The 12,028-nt window shown below is 40.4% G+C and overlaps 1 protein-coding gene across 2 annotated transcripts in view; it reads left to right on the top strand.

Annotated features, from left to right (window-relative positions):
* The first annotated feature begins 4,031 nt into the window (after window positions 1-4,031).
* The window catches only part of RNF19A (ring finger protein 19A, RBR E3 ubiquitin protein ligase), a 78,226-nt gene continuing 70,229 nt past the window's right edge, over window positions 4,032-12,028 (top strand). Inside the window, exon 1 of one of the 2 annotated variants that reach the window (XM_025394114.1) lies at window positions 4,032-4,143. The gene's annotated coding sequence lies outside the window, so the exon portion shown is untranslated. The remainder of the gene's footprint in view (window positions 4,144-12,028) is intronic. The other variant, XM_025394117.1, reaches the window with a different exon arrangement.

The following is a 12,028-nucleotide window of genomic DNA, read 5'->3' as shown; positions in this document are numbered from 1 at the left end:
GAACCAACCCAAATGCCCATCAATTATATACTGGATAAAGAAAATGTGGCACATATATACCATGTGATACTATGCACCCATAAAAAAGGATGAGTTCATGTCCTTTGCAGGGGCATGGATGAAGCTGGAAACCATCATTCCCAGCAAACTAACACAGAAAGAGAAAACAAACACAGCATGTTCTCACTTATAAGTGGGAGTTGAACAATGAGAACACATGGACACAGGGAAGGGAACATCACACACTGGGGCCTGTCGTGGGATTGGGGGTGGGGGAAGGGATAGCATTAGGAAAAATACCTAATGTAGACGACAGGGTGATGGGTGCCGCAAACCACTATGGCACATGTATACCTATGTAACAAACCTGCACGTCTTACATGTGTATCCCAGAACTTAAAGTAAAATAATAATTTTTTTAAAACCCTAAATCATTGTATTCCTTTTGGAAACATATAGTAACTTGAACTAGTAACAAGGGGTTTCTAAGTAGAAGCTCTAGTTGCCTACTTTAGTGATGGAATAACACTTTGGGTAGTTAGTTGTATCTATTTACATATAAATAGCAAATGCATCTATCTCCTCTGCTTTTAAGTAGGCTAACATCCTAACCACCACAACCACACAATCACAGTCTCACTTAGGGGACTAATTTGCCTACTTCAGATAGCAGTAAAAGTTATTCCTTCCAAGAATGGTTTCGTTAGCGATTTACATTTTACATTATTTTAATCGCTATAGAGTTATATGCCTGACAAATTTAGAAAGGGTTAGAAAAGGATACACTGAATTAAAATGGTATATATGATTTCAACTGCAAGGGACAGATTCAAACATTGCCCTAGGCTGTGGTGACCCTCAATTTATCATAAATAATTAGGCAGTCATTTTGTTATATCATAATATGTATGGGTCTTGAGGTTAGAGAAACAAATCAAGATTACACTGAAAGTTTGTACGGAGAATTTGCAGGCTTTGATAACCCTAAGATACAGCACTTAACTAATGCCCTACCTCCACCTCCCAAATTTATTTTAAGGATAGGAAAAAGGGAGAGTAAGTGCCATTCAAACCCCATTAAGATTTAGAGTAAGACCACTTTAGTTTTTACCTGGTGCACATGACACTGTGACCCTGAACAAGTCACATAACCTCTCTAAGCCTGTTTTCCAGCTACAAAATGATATCACCAACCTCAGAACATTATTATTATTAATTGTTATTATTTTGAGACAGGCTCTTGCTCTGTTGCTCAGCCTGGAGGGCAGTGGTGCGATCACAGCTCACTGCAGCCTCAACCTTTTGGGCTTAAGTGATTCTTAGCCTTAGCCTCCTGAGTAGCTAGGACTACAGGCATGTGCCACCACACCAGGTTTTGTTTTGTTTTATTTTGTTTCTTTTTAAGAGACAGGGTTTCATCACATTGGCCAGGCTGGTCTTGAACTCCTGAGCTCAAGTGATCCTCCTGTCTCGGCCTCCCAAAGTGCTGGAATTACAGGCATGAGTCACCGCACCTGGCCAGAACATTATTTTGATTATTAAGTTTAACCATGCGAAAGAAAATGTTTTGTAAACTGTTTAGTACCATTCAAACGCTAGAATAAAAATGGAGAAACATTTACTTTGTATTTTGTTGTTTTTTAAATAGAACTTTTCTGGTTTTGGCTTACAGGAAATGTTTTCTCTAATACCTGGCACCTTTTGAAAAACTACTAATAAACTTTTTCACCTGTGGTTGGCTTGTAATTATTTCATACTTCTGTGAAAGGAAGAAAGTATGATAGAAAGTAGTGATTTTAGACAAATTCTCAAATCACCCCTACATTCCTGAAGAATTTTTGATCAGGAAAGCATCCCTGTGTAGATGAAATGTGGAGTTTAAATTGATTTTACAAAACATCAAAAACGTTTAGTTATGTTGTTAAAAATTAAATCTCCACTATGTTTTGTTTGAACAAGAATTAGTTTTATAGTCGGGTGCGGTGGCTTACGCCTGTAAGCCCAGCACTTTGGGAGGCCGAGGTTAGGGGGACCACTTAAGGCCAGGAGTTCAAGACCAGCCTGGCCAATATGGAGAAGCCTCATCTCTACTTAAAATACAAAAAGTAGCTGCGGTGGTAGTGGGCGCCTGTAGTCCCAGCTACTTGGGAGACCGAGGCAGGAGAATTGCTTGAACCCGGAAGGTGGAGGTTGCAGTGAGCTGAGATCGTGTTACTGCACTCCAGCCCGGGCGACAGAGTGATATTCTGTCTCAAAAAAACAAACCAAACCACAAGACTAGTTTTACAAGGATAATTTAGTAGTAGAGTCTTGAGAAATGACAGAAAAGAGTTGAAGGGAAGAATTGTCTTTAACATTTTTGTAGTTTTACATAAATAAAGACCAAAATAGCAATTATTTACTAGATTAGATAATCTAACTCCAGGTACTGATAGGTAATATCACCAATGAACAATTTGTTTATTGTTAGTAGGACTTTAAGTGCTAAATAAAGAGCAAAAAAGAAGAGGAAAAGTAAATATGTAATAACACATTATTATCACAGCTCAGAAATTCAGAAATTCCACTCAGGTCAAAATGCCAGTCATGTCACCCCTGCCAAAATCTCCTTGGAGAGACTATCTGCCTGCAGACTGGAAGGACATTCCTTAAATAATAGGGGCTGTGCTCTGCTCTCTGACCAGCTAATTTGACTAGGGGCAGTCACTTGGCCCAAACTGAGTAAATCATATTCTGAGAGACACAGAAGCTGAAGTGGATGGTGTTGACACTAAAGATGCAAGGTCATAAAGAGTTGTTGTCAAAACTGGCAGCATGGTAGCTCAAAGCCATATGCAAGCCAGTGTTTTAAGGGAAAAGAAACTTTAAAAACTTAAAGAGATGCAGAATAACTAGTTTGCAAAGAGGAAAATGGAGCAGATGTGAAACAAGGACAAAGAGACTGGAAAACCAAGCAAAAGGAGGAATAGAAAGAGGGAGAGAAGCTGCCTGATCACACATGCTTTCTTCAGTTGGGTTCTGTATAATACCTTAAAATAAATCTCCTTCCCTTTACTTGTGCTGGCTCCAGTATGTTTTGATTCCTCAGAACCAGAGGTTACTTTAGTAAGATATGCACCAACGGGACTAGAGCCAAAAGTAAAAAAGTAAACAAGAAATGCATCTGAATAGCCAAATTGCATTTTCAAAATACTATATACGAAAGCTCTTGTGATACTAAAAATCTTTTATTACTTTTTAAATTTGTATAACAACTGTATTGAGATTTAACTTACGTCCTATAAAATTCATCCTTGTTTCATTGTTTGTTTACTTTTAATTTTTTAATTCCATCAAGCTTCCAGATCTAGTGTCCAAGTCTATGAGTAGCTTTATTAACAGAGACAACGGCCAGGAGAAGCAAGCACACTACAGCAATAAAAAATGACAGTTGACAGCCTAGCAGCAAAGGAGGAAACAGAAAAACTATAAATAGGAGTACGATAATTCCAACGAAGAAAAAAAAAAAAGCAATCTGGGGCCATTTAGAGTGCTTTCGTTAGGCTCTTTTGGTTCCGAGGAATAGCTCGTTACATCTAATATTAGGGGAAGGAGTTATAAGGAATGAAGAAAACAGGGATCTCAGCCCCAAAAGGCCTCGTGGGAACCCAGGAGAGGCCAAATCACCAAGCCTCTGGAAGAACAGGAGCTTCGAGAGCCAGAAGCCTCATGAAGACTGGAGCCAGGAACGTCATCAGGAATCCAAGGTTACCCCAGGACTTCAGCATCGGGAGTTCACCTCAGCGATGAGTTATTTTTGTGAATCTGCTCTCCCTTGCCTCTGTGCTTCTCAGTGTCGTTGAGTTTCTGGGCTTGCCCCTGACTGACTTCCTCGTCCTTTCTTTGGAATTTGCAAACTGGCAGCTCCTGACCTATTTCAGCCTGCAGACTCATTGTGTTTGGCCAGCATGACGCCTTTGCATTGTTAAGAATCCCGAAGTCTCTGGGCGTGGCATGTGCTTGGCAGTCCCGGAATCTTTACGTGCGGGATCACCTTCGCCGCGCCCTCTTCTCTCCTTGGCACTGCCTGCCTGACTGTCGAGGGCGTCTGAGTGTGAGACCCATGCCCTGCATTTCTTCTCTACCCCACAGCTTCTGCTCATCGTAATATCCGGTTTCTTATCAGTTTTGCTTGTTCTAGCCCATGGACTCTCTCTGTACGGTATATCCCTTTAGCTCCCATTGCTAACCAGTCATTCAAATTCTCCAAAGGGAGACTCTGGACCATCCCACCCATTTTTGGCTAAACTTGTCCCATTCGTTCATAATATAGAAAGCGTCCAGCCTATAGGATAGCTCTTTGCCCAATCAGCTGTGGCTGAGGGGCAGCCTGGCCCACTAAGACCAGAGCACTGCTGTCTAGGGCTGGCGCCTCCACAGGGACTGCGGGCAGAGCAGTTACCTTTAGAATGCACCTAGGAACAGGCAGCCACCGTCACTGTCCAGTGCACTGGGTAAGAGTGACCCAACTCTTCAAACCCTAAAAAGCCCCAAAGAATCAGGCTCCATCTAGCCTCCCAAGATAATTAAAGTCTATGACAGTAACATGAAATATTTAGGAAAAGGTTAAATTGTGTTCAGTTTCTTCCATTTAACGAAGCAGTGATGTATGTGGAAGACTTTGGAGTAATTTCCATTAAAAATTATTAAAGTAAAAATAATAAAAGGTATTTAATATGTATTCATATTTGGGACAGCTTGGGTTTCTTTTTTCTCAATTTAATCTCATTTTCCTTTGAAATAGAAACTAGGAAGTTGTTAAGTACATATCTCTGAACATTTTCTAATCTTGGCTCTGCCATTTACCAGCTAGCAAAGCAAATTCTTTTGTAATACAGTGCCTCAATTTCCTCATCGATAAAATGAGGATAATAATAGTACATCTTTCACAGGGTTGGCACTTTAAATTAGAAAAATCCAAATTAAACATTTAGGATGGGTACCTGGTTTACATTAAGTGTTAAAAATTGTTAACTATTATTATTATTGCTGCTGTTGTTGTTTTGTTGTTCTTACATAAATAAATAGGGGAGCTACGTACTAACATATTAGTAGAGTTTTTATAATGGTTGACAATAGTTGAGGTTTTCCTATTTGTACATACATAATTACTTTTCCTTGACACAGTGTTCTAGCTCTGTCATAAAAATTGTGTATTGCATTTCCAATTAAAACAAATTACTTCAATCGGATTGCTTAACTGTATAACAACAGGGTATTGTTTGGGGAGATCTGAGCTTATTTTAACCCTATTGCTGGTCTATCTATCCATTAGCTTATCTTGGTGCCTAGACTGAAAGGCAACCTTCAGAGCAGGCCCCAGTGCAGACAGTTGTCAGTTTGAAGGTAAACACCTTTGAAATATAACAAAGGCTATAGCTGATGTCAAAGGACTTATCTAAAGTCCGTCTCTTTGGAGTCTCTGGCCAGTTCTAGGATGACTTCCTGCCTGGAAACAAGACAGGAAAGTGCTGAATGGGTGCACGCCAATGGGGCTGGGTCTTGAAAGGAGTGGAACTTGATGAAACCATTAGAATCAACAAGGGAGCTTTAGAAAACATACCAATGCTGGTCCCATCTTAGACCAATAAAATTCTGGAGCTCAGAGGTGGGGCACAGGAAAGGAAGAAGGCAAGCAGTCATATTTTTTAAAGCTCCCCAGATGCTTATAATCTGTAGCCAGGGCTCAGAACCCCAGTGTTCTAGGGCTTCAACTAATTTGCCTCTGCTACTGAGCACTACTCAGAAGAGAGGCTACAGAGGAAAGGAGAAAAGAAGACATTGCCCAAGAACTTGGTCATCATATCAGCCTTGTCAGCAGTTTACCAAGCCTTACCCTCGCCTCAGCAATGTGTGGAAACTGAGCAGAGGGTGAAAAGAAGATTATGATTAATATTGCCTGCCTTCACAGAGCTTTCAAAACAGTTGAAGAGTCAAAATTAGCACACAAGAAATGGTGGCAGATTGTGTGGCTTTAATCATAGCATTATGTTGTGGCTATGATTAAAAGAACATGCTCTGAGAGTTTGGCGAAGGGCAAGGTGAAAGTCAAGATGGAGGAGGTGGAACCTCCTGAAGATGAGAAGTATTTGGGCACAAAGGGAGCACGAGGAAGTGCATTACAAGCACAGTGAACAGAATGAGCAAAATCAAGAAAAGGCATGATGTGGGCACAAACAGCGACAGACCAGTCCAACTAGGATGGAGGGTGTTTATTGGGCAGTAGTAGTAAATACACTAGGATAATTTAAGTAGAGCGGAACCAAATTTAGAAGACTGGGGTACTAGTACTAGCCTGAATAATTTAAACATCATGCATTAGGGAACAGGGAGTCATTATGGGGTCATAAATAAAGATAGACAATGTGTTTCGGGTTTTTGTTGTTATTGTTTACGGACAGGGTCTCACTCTATTGCCCAGGCTGGAGTGCAGTGGTATAATCATAGCTGGCTACACCATTGAACTCCTGGGCTCAAGTGATCCTCCCACTTCAGCCTCCTAAGTAGCTAGGACTACAGGAGACACCATCATGCCCAGCTATTGTTTTAAAAAAATTTTTAGAGATGGGCTCTTGTTATGTTGCCCAGGCAACACACAGAAAAGTAAAAGGAACCAGAAAAATATGATGCATAATCTCTAAACACAGGTAACTGTGCTTTGACATATTTCTTTCTGATTTTAATATACTTTTATATAGTACTGATCGCACTATATAAGCAATTTTGAATCTTGCCTCTAATATAATAGTGTGAACATTTTCTTATGTCATTAATAGCTTTAAGCTTTGTTTTTGTAGCTATGTGACCTTCCTTGGTATAGATGCACTGTGATTTACTTATAAGACAACAGCTGTCTTAGTCCACTTTGTGCTGCTATAATATAATACCTCAGACTGAGTAATTGTTAAACAGTAGGAGTGTATTTGGCTCATGGTTCTGGATCTGGGAAGTCCAAGGTTGAGTGGGCACATCTGATGAGGGCCATCTTGCTACATCATTACATGGCAGAAAGCATCACATGGGACATGAGGAAGAGCAAGGCAGGACCAAGCATACTTTTGTGACAAACCCACTCCCATGTTAACCCACTCCATTTATGAGGGAAGAGCCTAGGTTTTTTTTTTTTTTTTTTTTTTTTTTTTTTTCATACCAGAAATAGTAAGAAGGAACAAATTTTAAGAGTTAGCAATATATTGAGGGTGAAAAAGAGAACAGTTAAAGTTGTCATGTTCTTGGCAAATGTAAATAAGACAAAGCAAAAAGAGAACCCATAAACAAAATGAAAGATTAAACAGCAATATAGGAAAAACTTGAAACATGTATGATAGAAAAGAGGCTAATTTCTGTAAGATGTAAACAGCAAGTACCAATCAACAATGGTCAACAACCTAATAGGAAAATGGGCAAAGGATATGAACAAATGGTTCTAGAAAAGGAAATACAAATGGGTTTTAAAGAAGAAAAAAGATAATCAACTTCACTCACAATTAAGTGTGCAAGTTAAAATGATAATGAGATAATATTTTAACAGATTTGCAAAGACCAAAATGTTTAATAATACACTTTGTTAAAGAGGATGTTGGAAAATAGGCAATGCATACATTGCTGATAAGACCAGTTGTCTTATCAATGTGATTTATGTGATCACTTGTAGGATAATTGGACAATAGATATTGTATTAGTCTGTTTTCACACTGCTATAAAGAACTTCCCTGAAACTGAGTAATTTATAAAGGAAAGAGGTTTAATTGACTCACAGTTCTGCATGGCTGAGAAGACCTCAGGAAACTTACAATCATGGTGGAAGGAGAAGCAGGCACCTTCTTCACAAGGCGACAGGAGAGAAAGAAGTGCAAACAGGGGAAATACCAGACACTTATAAAATCATCAGATCACGTGAGAACGAACTCATTATCACGAGAAGAACATGGAGGAAACTTCCCCCATGACCCAATCACTTCCCACCACATCCCTTCCTTGACACTTGGGGGTTATGGGGATTACAATTCGAGATGAGATTTGGTTGGGGACACAGAGCCAAACCCAGTCAGATGTCAATATGGAAAGTGGACACATCCTTTAACCCAGCAATTCCACTTTTAGGAATTTATCCTACAGATAATTCACAATATGTGTAAGATAATATATAACCCAGATAATTCTTGCAAGTGTGTTTGTAGGAGCATAATATTGGAATCAACATAAGGTATACCAATAGGAAATTATTTAGGTAATATATGGTATATCTGTAAAGTTAAATATCATGCAGCCATTAAAAAGAACAGTGTGGGTTTGTAGGTACTGATATATTAATAGAAATTCTCCAAGATATATTGTTGAGTAAAAAAGCAGGGTACAAAGGTTAGTACTGTGTAAGAGAGGTAGATAGGGCTGGGGAGGATACATATAGATTTATTTGTATGTGCACAGACTTCCTTTTGATCAATACATATGAAACTGATAATAGTCATCTGGAGGAGAGGCACTGAAGAGGTAGAAATTAAAGAATAGAATTAAAAAAGAGACTTTCACTCTACCCTTTTATTCCTTTCAAATTTTGCGCCATACATCTGGTTTTTGTTTTGTTTTGTTTATTGAGACAGGGTCTCTCTCTGTGACCCAGGCTGGACTGCACTGGCACAATCATGACTCACTGCAGCTTTGACATCCTGGGCTCAAGCAGTCCTCCTGCCTCAGCCTCCCGAGTAGCTGGGACTACTGGTGCACGCCACCATGCCCAGCTACTTTTTTTAAATATTTTGTAGAGATGGAGTTTCACCATGTTGTCCAGGCTGGTCCCAAACTCCTGGGCTCAAGCAATCCTCCTACCTTGGCCTACCAAAGTACTGGGATTACAGGCATGAGCCACCATACCTGGCCTATATCTGTTTTTCTATTCTAAATAAGATGTCTTGAAAGGAGTTGTACTGGGAAAATCTCAAGAGGATGATGGCTTTTCTACATTTTGTGAAATCAAGGTTGAAAAGGACAGCCACTTGGATTCTCTCCAAACTGTGATTCAGATACAGCTGTGTCAAGTGTTCTTCCCTTTAAGCCCAAGATGATTGGGCTATGAATGTTGTCTTTCTTATTGAATTGCCCAGCACCTGAACCATATGGGATGTGCTTAATAAATATGTTAGATAGTAGATTAGGATTCTAACCTAAAGAGTAGAAAAGTGGAGAAGCCATAGACAGAAATGGACAGATCAGTGTGAAAGGAAGACTCAGAGACAAAAAGCATTTAGAAGTGAAAAGAAGATTCCCTGCAAAAATGTTACAAGGGAGTCAGATTTCAGAAAGACCAGCTCAGAGCCTTGGGGCCAGTCTGCACTTTTTGCATTAATGCTATATACACAGCAGGAGTCTCAAGAGGGTTATGGAGAGAGATGAAGTTGGAGAGGTGGGCAGGGCCAAGTTTTCATAGGCCTTAGAAGCCATGGGAAGGAGAGAGAAGGAGAGAAGTTAGAAACTGAAAGGACAAACATATTGTTCAGACTTCTTTGGCTTCAAGAGATGGACAGCTAAATAAAATAGGTAATTTATTGCCTTGGGTAACTGGAAAGTCCAGAGACTCAACAATATTATCAGGATATTCTTTCTCTTTCTCCACCCTCCCTAACACCCACTTTTCTGTGTTGGCTTTATTCTCTTGCAGACTCTTTACACGTGTTGGCTTCTGGTAACTCCAGCTTTGCAATTAACACATAAGTGTCCCCAACAGTTCCTAATAGGTCCAGTAAAAATCTCATCACTAACTCATATTGGATAACTGTGTCACATGCCCATCCCTAAAATAGTCACTATGCCAAACACTGGTAAGCCAGGCAAAGATCATAACCCTTACAGGGCATGACTTTAATATTATGAACCAAGAGTGAGGGAGGGATGGGTCCCCAAATAAATCAGGATGCTGTTTCCAAACACAAAGATGCTGAACAGTTGAAAATAATAAAAATAATAACAGTCCACTATGGGAAAAAACAAGATCAAATGACAGTTGTTCCCTTCCTTAACAAAAATTGGAAAGAGCCTTTGGAGGGAGAAAAAGTTAAGATGCTAGAGAAGGTTGGGGAGATTGTGGGAGCAAACTGGAAGAAATGGAAGGGATGGTGTTTGGATGGAAACGTTGTTGGTAGAGAATAATTATGAACTCTAAGAGCTAAGAAGGATCCTGGCAGCCCTCTAATCCAACTTCCCCCACCTCTCCTATAAGCCTCCTCCCACTGCCTCCCTCACAAAAAAACAAATTAGGATCCCTTACATGACCCTTTAAGCTCTACTTGAACATATTCAGTAATAGATAGTTCATGATTTTGGAAAGTATTTAATTTTTTTCATTTGTGCAAATGTATGGGATGCATGAGAAAATGTTTAATTTTATTGTCATATGGGTCTGATTCTTTAAAATGTCTGCTTTTCATTGACTGAAATCTAGTACTCAGTTTGCCCTCTGGATTAACAAACCATGAGGCTACTCCTTCTTTCATCAGACGATTCTTTAAGTGTTGGAAGACACTTCATTTCTGCTCCAGTCTTTTCTCTCTTAGCCAAGTACAACCAGTTCTTTTGACCACATATCAGGTGACATGGTTTCCAGACTTCTCTTAACTTAGTTGTCTGTCTTTGGATTCATGCTAGTTTGCATGTGTCTCTCTTTAAAATGTGCTTAAGTATAAGCCTCCAGATGAGGCCTGACCATTGTTGAGTTCAGTGGGGCCACTGACTTCCTTTATCTGGATACTATACATACTTTGCTAATGCAACCTAAGACTCACTGTTTTTTTTGTTTGTTTGTTTGTTTGTTTGTTTTTCAGCACTGTATCACAACTCACTCATTTTGAGCTTATGACCATTAAAATCCCCAAGTCTTTTTTTTTCCTCATGAATGGCTGCCAAGTCAGGCCTTTTGTAATTATGTAGGTGGTATTTTTTGAGCCAAAAGAAGAGAACGTCCTAATGTGTGTGTTTGTGTACGTGTAGGTGTGCATATGTGCATGTGTGAGATGAACTTTCACCTGTGGTTTCAAATCAGCCACTGCCAACCTTTGCACCCACTTTTGCTTTGTGCCAGCAGTTCTGGATGAATGAACACTTTGGTGTCTGTAAGCTGCACCACCCCTCTCCCTCTCCTATACTAAATTAAAGGGTAGCAGCCAGGACAGCTCTGGAGGCACCTGGAATTAGTCATATCTGGCCTATGCTTTGGAGAAGAGTCATCACCGTGTAGCCAAACTGATAAACCTTCGCCCAAGTCCCAGATTCCTAGATCCACCTCCATATCCTTAGTGAAACTGAAACCCTTCGTACTCTAGCTGTGTCGTCTGGGGGTCCTGATTCCCTTATGACCTCTTCACCTGGTTTATAGAAGACCCTTTGCACAAGGCTATAACCTGCTTCCTCTCTCCTTGATCTAAGATTTGCACAACCACTTGCTGTCTTAAAACGTTAAAGCAGGCCAGGCACAGTGTCTCACTCCTGTAATGTCAGCACTTTGGGAGGCCAAGAGTGGTTGGATCACGAGGTCAGGAGTTCGAGACCAGCCTGACCAACATGGTGAAACCCCATCTCTACTAAAAATGCAAAAATTAGCTGGGTGTGGTGGCACGTGCCTGTAATCCCAGCTACACAGGGAGCTGAGGCAGGAGAATCGCTTGAACCCAGGAGGTGGAGATTGCAGTGAGCCAAGATTGTGCCACTGCACTCCAGCCTGGGCAACAGAGTGAGACTCTGTCTCAAAAACAAACAAACAAAAAACAAAAACATTAACGCCTAGAAGTCCTCTCCTGCTTTCTGTCCCAGGCCCCTTAGACTAGATCCTGTGCATGTAGACAGACCACACAATGAACTAAAGTTCACCTTGTCTCTTGGATTTGATAATTTCCACTACTGACCTCTCCCTGGCAGAGGCTAGATCTTTTCACTCAACGAGTCTCAGCCCCAACACTGCCACGAGGTCCTAAGTACCTTGAGGCTCTGGGAAAGTGCC

Source organism: Theropithecus gelada, chromosome 8 (genome assembly GCF_003255815.1).
Source record: "Theropithecus gelada isolate Dixy chromosome 8, Tgel_1.0, whole genome shotgun sequence".
NCBI lineage: Eukaryota > Metazoa > Chordata > Mammalia > Primates > Cercopithecidae > Theropithecus > Theropithecus gelada.
The sequence above is the reverse complement of the archived record's forward strand: the minus strand, read 5'-3'. Positions and strand labels throughout refer to the sequence as shown.